At 44.2% G+C, this 13685-nt stretch overlaps 1 non-coding gene across 1 annotated transcript; it reads right to left on the reverse strand.

Annotated features, from left to right (window-relative positions):
- Window positions 1-6213: 6213 nt before the first annotated feature.
- Window positions 6214-6288, reverse strand: Trnas-cga. Its single transcript has one exon. It is a non-coding gene; the product is annotated as a tRNA-Ser (tRNA).
- Between the last annotated feature and the right edge of the window lie 7397 nt (window positions 6289-13685).

Genomic DNA, 13685 nt, shown 5'->3' on the forward strand with positions numbered 1-13685 from the left:
ACCATTCAGCGTTAAAAATCTGATAATACTCATCGTGCGGTCATAATCACGTCGGAAACATGTTCACATGAATTATGTGAGTACAAATGAGAGCTCCGCCAATGCACTGCCATTTTATACCTTGTGTATGCGATATTATCGCTATCTGTACGCGTGCATATCGCTCGCTATCCCATGACGTTCGTTCAAGCAGTGTAAAATTATCCATGCGAAATGTGCGACCTTCTCTAAATGTTTGCGAATGGCGTAACGAAGATGGAGCTTCGGTACCATCCAGGTGTAAACCTTGGCAGATGTTGGAAACTGCCTAAAAACCATATCAAGACCAGCTGGCACCCTGGCTACCGTCGTTAATGTGCCTGGCGAATTCGATTCGGGGTCTGCATATCACCCCGATTTTCGGAAACTTCGGGCTAGCATGCTCATCTATCCGGGTATGTATATCCATAGATAAATAGATAAAGTAAGATTGCTTGATCCACAATGACTACAGAGGATGGCTCCAAGGAAATAGACTAACTGTTGTCCACGACAACTTTACAATAAACTAGCACAAGCAAGTGACTCACTGTAATTATCCACAGTCTACCATTATCAACACCTGACCTCTAGAGAGAACACAAACACAAAGAGCTACAACCACTACATCGAACAGAAGAAATCTCTCTTACGTAAAGACACAATAAAAAAAATAGTGGTTATTTATTGCTAACGCATTGTCATCGAAAAATGTCCTTACTGTATTTACAATTTCTCAATCTGAAATATTACTCTGTGTACCTCCAGCGCCATGCCGTGTGTAAAATTTGCCCGTAGTTTAAGTACAATAAAATTTCTCACCTCCTCAAACTACTTTATACAATAACAAACTGAATCAAGCCTTCTCTTTTCCAACGCATTCCATCACACTGCAACCTAATTAGCCAACTTCTGACAGTTGCCACTTCTTGCCAACAGCAACAAAAGCACTCATCATTTTGTGCTCTACACTGTCCCACGGTAAACAACGGTATTACTTCCACATTCCTCATCAGCGACATTGAAATGCAGTATTCTCTTTGTCACATACAAGAAGACACTATCCACAACTCCAACTCAATTACATAAGTGTGTACAGCTGTCAACATTCCTTGCTGACCGAGGCAGAACCCATCTGTTGTTTTCATGCTGATCGCCGTTCCAAAATGCTCTCCTCTCCAGGCTTTATCTTGGTTGGCGGCAGTGCGCTAAATCGTATCACCGTTCACTATCAGTGGATTTGAGTGGCCAATTTCACAGCCAGCCATGTCAATGCAAACACAACTTCAGCCGCCATAGGAACAAGACCCAGATGCCATCCCACAGCTACTTGGCCGTTGTACAGAACAGCCTCCGGCACTTGTACATAACGATATGGCCACTACCTTCCGTTAACTGCTGAGTCCCCTTTTACTGGTGAATGTTTCGTGCGTCGTCTCCTTCGACCAACCAAGCCAATGAGAAAAAAAAATTGCCTAAGCACAACCTCACGAGTTGAGAGAAGTCTCCACTATGACCGCCAACACTGGCTCATATTGATGCCACTTCCGCCTGATACTGCAGATGGTCCGCTGCTTTGTCATGCTACAAGAAACAGCCCCCGGGCTGCCCTGCCTCTGCAAAGATGCTGCCACATAAGAGCTATACTGAAATTAATGTACCTGGTTCAAAAATGGTTCAAATGGCTCTGAGCACTATGGGATTCAACATCTTAGGTCATAAGTCCCCTAGAACTTAGAACTACTTAAACCCAACTAACCCAAGGACATCACACACACCCATGCCCGAGGCAGGATTCGAACCTGCGACCGTAGCAGCCTTGCGGCTTCGGACTGCAGCGCCAGAACCGCACGGCCACCGCGGCCGGCTAATGTACCTGCCCCGCACTGATGCAACCAACAGGGTGGGCGAGAAACATCTTTGCGTCATAGACATAATATTTACATCTAGCATCACAACGTTATTTTCACGCTTGAAACCTCCATCAAAATACGCAAATGGTGTATCTCAACGTGTTCCGCGTCTGTGATGTGTGTTCATACACATAGAAGTTTTTCGGTAGTGCTTAACCTCGCCAAAAATCAATGTAGGGGGGGAAGAAAACATTTCATCATGTTCTACACACAAAATATAATTGACTACATTTACAGGATAATAATGGCTTTTATTGCACTTGGTCTGGGCGTACTTGCGGTTACGAACAAGAAATAACTTTCCAGGAAGGCTGTGACATTTATCAGTGAGAACTGTGGTGTCAGGGTTCAATAAAACTTTTACGGATTGTATTTGCGTAATAACCTACCAAATGATAACAAAATACAATTATAAAGCTCTAAAATACGAGATGTAAAAGTACTAAATAGATCTAAAGACAAACTAACTGAGCAAGCACCATTTAAAGGAGGAATGAACGTGTTTTTAAAGAGATTTGGTAATTTGCAAGAAGACCATTTTAATGTACCGAATACAAATGTGACTTCTAGGCACTCAGTCCGGAACCGCGTGACTGCTACGGTCGCAGGTTCGAATCCTGCCTTGGCCATGGATGTGTGTGATGTCCTTAGGTTAGTTAGGTTTAAGTAGTTCTAAGTTCTAGGGGACTGATGACCACAGATGTTAAGTCCCATAGTGTTCAGAGCCATTTGAACCATTTGAACATATGTGAACATGACTACAAGTGATGTCACCATCGTTTTACACAAAGAGCTACAGCTTCGATATGTGGGAAATACGATCTCTGCAACGCAGTCGGCCGGGGTGGCCGTGCGATTCTAGGCGCTACAGTCTGGAACCGCGTGACCGCTACGATCGCAGGTTCGAATCCTGCCTCGGGCGTCGATGTGTGTGATGTCCTGCGGCTAGTTAGGTTTAAGTAGTTCTAAGTTCTAGGGGACTGATGATCTAAGAAGTTAAGTCCCTTAGTGCTCAGAGCCATTTGAAACATTTCTGCACAGCAAAAAATTTGATTTTAGAATAAAACTGTTTTTCAAAATATGTAAGATTTCGAAAGCAAAACGCGCGTGGTACTACTGTTAATTCTTCTATAACACTGAAAAGAATACACATGGCTTGCATACTGGTACCACCGATAAAACTTAGAGGTTAATGTACATTGGCTAATACCAAAACTTGATTATTATACTTCACCTTGCAAAGAACACTGACCCATGAAATTAAATTTCACCCGTCTAAATTAACTGGATTAATTGTCAAAACACATGCAGCTAGCTTATTTTCACAATTGACATAAATTTTAGTTTAATGTACGAGCTTCAATCGATGTTTGAAACATGCATAAATTTGTGAAATTACATAAGAATTCAAATTACTAAAATAAAGAATCATATATGTGCTCAACTGCTGATCTAGGTTACAGCTTGATGTGCAACGGTCGATGAGAATAGCACGATGCTTGTATAAGGGGCATTTAATTAAAACCAAACACTTGCCACAATGGAATCATGGAATGGTTCCATTTAGAAGTAGTCACCACACTCATTAAGACATTTATCCCACTCTGAGATAAACGGAACAGTTTCTGTTTCATATTATGCGATGAGCCGCACCCACCCTTGTATTTTTCGTCTAGCTAAAATCGTCGCCCACGCATGTCTTTTTTCGGTAGCCAACAATGTGTAAATTGCATGGTGAACAATCGGTGCTGTACGGAGGTTGCTGCAGTGATTGCAAACCAAATCGCTGAAGAACAACCTTCCTCAGATTGGCAGCGTGGGGGCGGGTGCTATCGTGCAAGAGGAACATTCTCTCCGACAGCATTCCTCAGCATTTCGACTTTTTGGGAAGTTTCTGCAAAGCGTCTTCGTAGCGCTTCTCATTTTTTGTGTATCCATACTCGAGCAATTGCAATCCAAGTTGCACGTTAACGCGCACCGTCACTGCCAATCTGATGAAGGCTACGCCGCAGCGACTTGGTTGGGAAAACTGCAGTAAGCTCCGTGCATCCCGGATCGTCTATCTAGTGATTTTCAAATCGTTGGCGACTAGAAGAACGACATACATGGACGTCAGTTTCGTCCGACAAGGGAATGAAGGAGTGGGTGCGGTTGCGGATCCGTAAGCGGACAACCACTTTTTACGAAGCAAAGAATTAATTCTTGAAAACCAGTAGGATAAATGTTTTACGCGTACAGTGAGTACTTTTGAATCGAACCATTCCATGGCCCCGTTGTGGTGGGTGTTTGGTTATCATTTGACTCCCAGTCATACCAAAGTAAGCTGATCCAAATTTCTCAGAAACTCATCGTATTTTGGCTGAAAGCTAAATCAAAGTCAGCTAAACATGATAGGGAACCCCATATTACGGTATTAACTTTAGCTTGCAGGTCATAATATTTGTCAATCTTTTCTGATAATGCTAACTTACGCTGCTCAAATTGATTCCGTATGTCTGGATTTCCGGAAGGCTTTTGACACGGTACTGCACAAGTGGCTTGTAGTGAAATTTCGTGCTTATAGCATATCGTGTCAGTTATGTGACTTGATTAGTGATTTCCTGTCAGAGAGGTCAAAATTCGTAGTAATTGACGGAAAGTCCTCGAGTAAAACAGAACTGATTTCTGGCGTTCCCCGAGGTAGTGTTATATGCCATTTGCTATTCCTTATCTATATAAAAGATTCGGGAGACAATCTGAGCAGCCGTCTTACGTTGTTTGTAGATGACGCTTTCGTTTATCGAGTAGTAAAGTCATCATAAGATCAAAACAAACTGCAAAACGATTTAGAAATGATATCTGTATGGTGCAAAAATTGGCGACTGACTCTGATTAACGAAAAGTGTGAGGTCATCCACATGAGTGTTGAAAAGAATCCATTAAACTTCGGTTACACAATAAATCAGTAAAATCTAAAGGCCGTAAATTCAACTAAATACCTGTGAATTACAATTACGAACAACTTAAATTGGAAAGGACACATAGAGAATGTTGTGGGGAAGGCTAACCAAACACTGTGTTTTATTAGCAGGGCACTTAGAAAATGTAATGAGACGGTTTACACTAGGCTTGTCTGTCCTTATATAGAATATTACTACGCGATGTGGGATCTTTACGAGATACGATTGACGTAGTACGTCGAAAAACTTCAAAGAAGGGCATCACGTTTTGTATTGTCGCGAAATAGGGGAGAGAGTGTCACTGAAATGATACAGTATTTGGGATGGACATCATTAAAGCAAAGGCTTTTTTCCTTGCGGCGAAATTTTCCCATGAAATTTCAATCACCAATTTTCTTCTCCGAATGGGAAAATATTTTGTTGACACCGACCTACATAGGGAGAAACGATCATCATAAAAAATATGAGAATCAGAGCTCGTACGGAATGATATAGGTATCCGTTTTTTCCAAGCGCTATACGGGACTGGAATAATAGAGAATTGTGCAAGTGGTTCGACGAACCGTCTGCCAGGCACTTGAATGTGATTTGCAGAGTATCCATGTATTTGTAGATGTAGATGTATCACTCTGTGGAAACTACATGACAATATGTACTGAACAGAAGTAATACACAGAATGAGATTTTCACTCTGCAGCGGAGTGTGCGCTGATATGAAACTTCCTGGCAGATTAAAACTGTGTGCCCGACCGAGACTCGAACTCGGGACCTTTGCCTTTCGCGGGCAAGTGCTCTACCATCTGAGCTACCGAAGCACGACTCACGCCCGGTACTCACAGCTTTACTTCTGCCAGTATCTCGTCTCCTACCTTCCAAACTTTTCAGAAGCTCTCCTGCGAACCTTGCAGAACTAGCACTCCTGAAAGAAAGGATGTAGCGGAGACATGGCTTAGCCACAGCCTGGGGGATGTTTCCAGAATGAGATTTTCACTCTGCAGCGGAGTGTGCGCTGATATGAAACTTCCTGGCAGATTAAAACTGTGTGCCCGACCGAGACTCGAACTCGAGACCTTTGCCTTTCGCGGGCAAGTGCTCTACCATCTGAGCTACCGAAGCACGACTCACGCCCGGTACTCACAGCTTTACTTCTGCCAGTATCTCGTCTCCTACCTTCCAAACTTTACAGAAGCTCTCCTGCGAACATTGCAGAACTAGCACTCCTGAAAGAAAGGATATAGCGGAGACATGGCTTAGCCACAGCCTGGGGGATGTTTCCAGAATGAGATTTTCACTCTGCAGCGGAGTGTGCGCTGATATGAAACTTACTGGCAGATTAAAACTGTGTGCCCGACCGAGACTCGAACTCGGGACCTTTGCCTTTCGAGGGCAAGTGCTCTACCATCTGAGCTACCGAAGCACGACTCACGCCCGAGTTCGAGTCTCGGTCGGGCACACAGTTTTAATCTGCGAGGAAGTTTCAGAAGTAATACACATTTGCATGTCCCAGGCCATTGACACAGAAGTTTGACGACAGGGAAGCAGAGACCCTGCCAAGGGTGCTTCTGTTAGCAGGACGTTGTCTGCGGCTGCTGATGTTCTAGATAGAGCATGGCACTGGCTGTGGTTTAGGCTGTAAATTCTTCCTTCACAGAAACAAAATTCAACCGCCCAGACTACTGTCGTAGGTTGGGTGCAAAATAAGCACTCATTCAATTACAAATGTTTAGACTTTGCGTGCTCTGTTGCACTCACAGTGACTTCTCTTCTTCTATACTATTTCACAAACACTGATTCTTTGTGTTCCTCTTTGCACTTCTTTCGCTCTAAGTCTTAGACCAGTTAGCAACTACGTCATTCCACATGGAGCGAAGGAAATTAAGGTCAGGAGAGTATTCTAACCCACTTACTATTTGCATGCTAAAATTCTCAACTTTCATATCTTCTTATTTCTTACGTTTTATAAATCTAATGATTCGAAAAAGGGTCCCTCCTGGGCCCACAATGCACCTATGGAAACCTATATAAAGCTATCCCTAGTTACCAGTACGTCCGCTCATAATGTCGGAACTCCATATATATCAAACATCGTGACAGATTAAAACTGTACCGAGACTCGAAGTGGCGACCATTGCTTCCGCAGGCAAGTGCTCTACCAACTGAGCTACCCAAGCTGTGCTCACAGCTTTACTACTTCGTGTCTTATCTTACAAAGCTTACAGATGCTCTTGCGAAATTTGCAGCAGTAGCACCCCTGGAAGAAAGGATATTGTGGAGACATGGCTCTCCAGAATGAAGTTTTTACTCTGCCGCGGAGTCTGCGCTCATACGAAACTTCGTGGCAGATTAAACCTGTGTGCCCGATCGAGACTAGAACTGGAGACCTTTGCCTTCCGCAGGTAAGTACTGTACCAACTGAGCTACCCAACCACGACTCCTGACGCCTCTTCATAGCTGTACTTCCGCCAGTATCTCGTCTCCTATCTTCCAAACTTCATAGAAGCTCTCCTGCGCGACTTGATTTCGTTGATGGATTCTCCATTACCATATGCGGAGCTGGACTCTTTAGTCAGACAATTATTTGTCTCACATTCATGAAGTGCTTCAGCACATTGCTGCTCTGGGTCAGTGTCACACAATGCAATGACAGGAAACCTGGATCATCCAATTCTGTTGCGGCTGCTAGACCAAGACCATGCTCTGCTTCGTCAGTGGTGAACTACCACTACTTATATCTACCCCATTGCTAAACACACTACGTTCCAGGTATTCGCTTATTCTATGTAATACAGTACTAAAGTAAAAGCCCCTCTGAGCAAAAGTTTTCAGTGTACAGTAGAAACTTCCTGTTTGCAAGAACAACTCGTTGCTAATTTAGCGTGTTCCGTAGTTCCACTGGTATCAGGGATTCAGTATGTTTAATGCTGGTATACTCCCGGCACTAACTCGAAAAATGCACTTTTTGGTGGGATACCCAACAAATTTCATCATGCGTTCCCTACTAAATTAGAATGAGTGCATATTAAATGAGATATTCATTGCACCCTCCGGCCTTTGCAAAAACTGAGTCTTAAATCTATATACTGAAAAACAAGTTTACAAGTTTATAATGATGCAAGGAAACAAGTATACAAATATACCAGGATGCATTGATCCTGTGAGTAAATATCTAAAGGCTTCGCCGCTATATATGATCACCATTGAAGACTACTATCGTCAGAATGAAGCGTACATTTATCTCCGACTCCTAACCAACCGTGTTCTGTTACCACAATGTAATGGTTGGGGGATCGAATGACCGCTGCCGGTTGGTGTGAGACGCCCCGGTGTGTGTTAGAAGTAGATTGGCACCCACCTGGACATCCCAGTTTCCTCCGATAGCTTTGGAGGGAAGCTGCAGACAAACAATTAATGAGCATAAACAGTTCATTATTAACCCACTAAATGATATTCATTAGGGAATCATGTCTTACGTGGAGCTATTTCGCGTTGTGATATTTCCAATCGACTCGGTCCATGGGGTGGGTGAAGTAAACAGTCAGCGGTGTATATGCACTGGTCAGGAGGAGTCACATTGATCTGGTGCAGCTGGCGCTGTGTTGACATGTCGCTCGCGTACCGATCGCGTATGATGAAGTACCCAGCAGGATCGTAGTCTCACATCTGTGCCCCTTCATGTGGATCACCAACTCGGTTGGGTGTTCAAATGTAGCTGTTAAGTGATGACTTATACGGAAAGAGCCCTATTTCTGCGTCAGACAGAAATGTATGGAACAGGGTTGGTGAACGAGGTCGTTCTGTTGTGAAGCAATAGTGGGTTGAACTGAGGAAATTTCATGATGTTGGTTAACGTTCCAGGCGATTTACATCCAGAAGTCTGATGACACAGAAGCAAGAGCATGGTGAAGCTTGGCCGGCCGAAGTGGCCGTGCGGTTAAAGGCGCTGCTGTCTGGAACCGCAAGACCGCTACGGTCGCAGGTTCGAATCCTGCCTCGGGCATGGATGTTTGTGATGTCCTTAGGTTAGTTAGGTTTAACTAGTTCTAAGTTCTAGTGGACTAATGACCTCAGCAGTTGAGTCCCATAGTGCTCAGAGCCATTTGAAACCATGTTGAAGCTTGCTTCTGTCAGCAGAAAGTTGGCTGTAGCTGCTGAAACTTTAGATACGGCAGAGGCACTGGCCGCGGTCTAGGCCGTCACAGCATGTTAATTTACTATGTCTTCACAACTTAAGTAATTGTGTGCTGTGGGCCGCATTAAACCAGTCAGGATAGTAGTGATACAAAACAAAACAAAATTGGTGTGTTGACGGTTTTTTTTTTATATATGATACACAGAGTTTTGTTTGGTGAAGTTAGTTGCTGAGTCTTGCTGTGAAGAATAATATATTTAGCAGCTTTTTCCTACAGTTATTTGGAACAATTGTAGGTGTTTATTAATTTAGGGCTATGTGCTGTAAACGTATAGGGTGCTTGTTCCTCCTTGTACAAACTCTAGGACTCGTCGATGAGAGGATACAGAGCAAAAAAGGTCTAATGAACTTATGTCCGGAAATGCATGGTTTCCATGCTACAGATCATTTATTCACTCACACACTGTTACAGAGACTACCGCCTAATTCTCGTTGTACCAAACAGGCACAGTTACAAAATGCGTTGAATATGGTTTCCATGTGCCTCACTTAATGCGTGTACAGGTTCACATCGCCCAGGCTGCATCCGAAAAGTGTCAAAGGCAGAATGAATACGCTGCTTCAGGGTCTCCATATCTGGAATGGGCTCTGCATACAGAGTACTTATGAAATGGCTGCATAACCTGAAATCGCACGGGTTGAGATATGGTGCACGAGCAGGCCATGCAACTATAGCAGCTCGTCCGATCCACAGACCAGGGAAGACACGATTGAAATGCATCTGAACGTTGACCGCAAAGAGGGTAGGAGCAGCATCATGTAGCAGCTACATTATCCTTCGAATCATAGACGGCATTTCGTGCAGCAGGAGAGGCAGTCACCCAAAATAAACCCCGATAGTTCTGCCCTGTTAGGCCGATGCTGATGATTCGCTGTCACCATAACATCGGGTTTCTGCGTACTATCCCACAAATGACTTTTATCAAAGTTGAAGATACCACTTTGCGTAAGAATGGCCTCATCTATGAACTGGATGGATTACACAAATCCCGGAATCGTGGTTTCCTGGTAAAAAAAATTAGTGACAAAACTGCTCCCGATACGGAAAGTCTGTCGCTAGTGTTCCCTTCACATGGTGTAAGTGATATGGGTAGTAACAACTCTCATAGAGAATGTTCCATGCGGTCGCCTGCCTTACCTGTATTGGTGGACCAACTGCCAAGAATTGACATGGCGGTCGCCTTTCAGTGTTAATCACATTTCCCTTCAAGTCTGCTGTCGAGACATTTCGGGTGCGTCCTTCAAGATTTCCAGCTTACTGAAACGACCCTGTCTCAGACAAACAGCGAAGAAACATTGTTGCAAACACTGAATGCTGTGGTTATCCTCGCGGTGGCCGGTGCGCCCGGGGGGGGGGGGGGGGGGGGTTAGGTCTCCTGGCACAGCTTTACTGCCTGCCACTCGTTGCCCTTTCCCTTTTCGAAACTAAACACCATGTCGGCAAGCTCTCGATTAGTCAGCAAGAAAAGTGAATGTGACACATTACCAACGACTAAGGAAGGAGAACGCGAGTGGGAATGATGAATAAGGAACAGTACCACCCTCTACGAGGAAACCATACATACAGTAGCTGTGGCTGCATCGTAAGGCGCGTATTAGACCGGAGTCTCCTTAACAAAGTGTGATTGAATAACTTATCTGTAGCATGGAAACCAACCATTTCCGCACTTTTTTTATATACCCACTCATTTAACACTCCATAGAGTTTGCACACGAAAATCATCCTGTGTAGATGGAGCTGTCGGTTGCAAATAATGATACAAATAATGATATTTTTGGCCTTACGAATATGGAGAAAATTTTCGTTGAGGAAACAGTCTTCACTGAATTGGGTATGGACACTTGGATAATAGTATAACATAGCAGAAGGGTCAAAAATGATCGCACTACTGACTCGTATTCATTCTTGTGAGTAGGACTACATAAAAATGGCATTTGCTTGTAAATATTAATGATTTCACTCGATGTAGAGAGCAGAGCATCGTTCCTGTCGCACTGTTCTATTTTGTTTTCTTGTCATTATAACTTAGGTGTTTTTTCTCATAACACTAGTACCCTGCGCTTTATTCAGTTTGAGACACTGTTACGAGGTGCATTCAAGTTCTAAGGCCTCCGATTTTTTTTCTAATTAACTACTCACCCGAAATCGATGAAACTGGCGTTATTTCTCGACGTAATCGCCCTGCAGACGTACACATTTTTCACAACCCTGACGCCATGATTCCATCGCAGCGGCGAAGGCTTCTTTAGGAGTCTGTTTTCACCACTGGAAAATCGCTGAGGCAATAGCAGCACGGCCGGTGAATGTGCGGGCACGGAGAGTGTCTTTCATTGTTGGAAAAAGCCAAAAGTCACTAGGAGCCAGGTCAGGTGAGTAGGGAGCATGAGGAATCACTTCAAAGTTGTTATCACGAAGAAACTGTAGCGTAACGTTAGCTCGATGTGCAGGTGCGTTGTCTTGGTGAAACAGCACACGCGCAGCCCTTCCCGGACGTTTTTGTTGCAGTGCAGGAAGGAATTTGTTCTTCAAAACATTTTCGTAGGATGCACCTGTTACTGTAGTGCCCTTTGGAACGCAATGGGTAAGGATTACGCCCTCGTTGTCCCAGAACATGGACACCATAATTTTTTCAGCACTGGTGGTTACCCGAAATTTTTTTGGTGGTGGTGAATCTGTGTGCTTCCATTGAGCTGACTGGCGCTTTGTTTCTGGATTGAAAAATGGCATCCACGTCTCATCCATTGTCACAACCGACGGAAAGAAAGTCCCAATGATGCTGCCGTTGCACGTCAACATTGCTTGCCAACATCCACACGGGCAGCCATGTGGTCGTCCGTCAGCATTCGTGGCACCCACCTGGATGACACTTTTCGCATTTTCAGGTCGTCATGCAGGATTGTGCCCAGAGAACCCACAGAAATGCCAACTCTGGAGGCAATCTATTCAACAGTCATTCGGCGATCCCCCAAAGCAATTCTCTCCACTTTCTCGATCATGTCGTCGAGGTTGTTTCGGTTTGTTGTCACATGATGTTCTGCCTTCATTAAACAGTCGCACCCACGAATGCACTTTCGACACATCCACAAATCCATCACCACATGTCTTCTTCAACTGTCGATGAATTTCAATTGGTTTCACACCACGCAAATTCAGAAAACGAATGAGTGCACTCTGTTCAAGTAAGGAAAACGTCGCCATTTTAAGTATTTAAAACAGTTCTCATTCTCGCCACTGGCGGTAAAATTCCATCTGCCGTACGGTGCTGCCATCTCTGGGACGTATTGACAATGAATGCGGCCTCATTTTAAAACAATGCGCATGTTTCTATCTCTTACCAGTCCGGTGAAAAAAAATCGGAGGCCTTAGAACTTGAATGCACCTCGTACTATGTGACCATCTGACGCTACTTTCAATCTATATGAAACTAAACTTTTTATGCACTCTTTATGTTGTCACGAAAGTTTACAGCTGACAAGTAAAACATATATATTTCTTTTTGTTTTCTGTTCCGGCTGTTGACAGCCAATGACTGCCTTTTCCGATTTACGATATAGAAGGTTTTCTATAATTGCAACAAAGAACTTATTAAGTACTCAGTAGACCGAATCAGGTGGTGCAGTGTTAGCACACTGGACTGTCATTCCGGAGAGCGAAGATTCAAACCCACGTCCAGCCATCCTGATTTAGGTTTACCGTGATTTCCCTAAATCGCTTTAGGCAAATGCTGGGACGGTTCCATTGAAATAGCACGTCGATTTCCTTATCCATCCTTCCCTCATACGATGGAACCGATGAACTCGCTGTTAGGTCCCCTTCCCCAAATCAACAAAGTAGCCAACTAACGAGCCGTCAGGCACTCTGTAGAATGGTGAAGATTACATGGTCAGGTCAGTTCTCTGACGACGACAAACTGAATAGAATTTGGGAGAAAGATATTTTGTGGCGCAATTTGTCTGCAAGAAAGATTTAGTTTGGTAGACACGTTCTGACGCATCAGGATATTGTTAACTAGGCAATGAAGGCTAATGCGCTGGTGGAATACAAGAAGCACATTCAAGTGCCTGCAGATTGCAGCAATTATATAGGGAAATACACTCCTGGAAATTGAAATAAGAACACCGTGAATTCATTGTCCCAGGCAGGGGAAACTTTATTGACACATTCCTGGGGTCAGATACATCACATGATCACACTGACAGAACCACAGGCACATAGACACAGGCAACAGAGCATGCACAATGTCGGTACTAGTACAGTGTATATCCACCTTTCGCAGCAATGCAGGCTGCTATTCTCCCATGGAGACGATCGTAGAGATGCTGGATGTAGTCCTGTGGAACGGCTTGCCATGCCATTTCCACCTGGCGCCTCAGTTGGACCAGCGTTCGTGCTGGACGTGCAGACCGCGTGAGACGACGCTTCATCCAGTCCCAAACATGCTCAATGGGGGACAGATCCGGAGATCTTGCTGGCCAGGGTAGTTGACTTACACCTTCTAGAGCACGTTGGGTGGCAAGGGATACATGCGGACGTGCATTGTCCTGTTGGAACAGCAAGTTCCCTTGCCGGTCTAGGAATGGTAGAACGATGGGTTCGATGACGGTTTGGATGTACCGTGCACTATT

The sequence above is a fragment of the Schistocerca americana genome, chromosome 3, assembly GCF_021461395.2.
Source record: "Schistocerca americana isolate TAMUIC-IGC-003095 chromosome 3, iqSchAmer2.1, whole genome shotgun sequence".
NCBI classification, from domain to species: domain Eukaryota; kingdom Metazoa; phylum Arthropoda; class Insecta; order Orthoptera; family Acrididae; genus Schistocerca; species Schistocerca americana.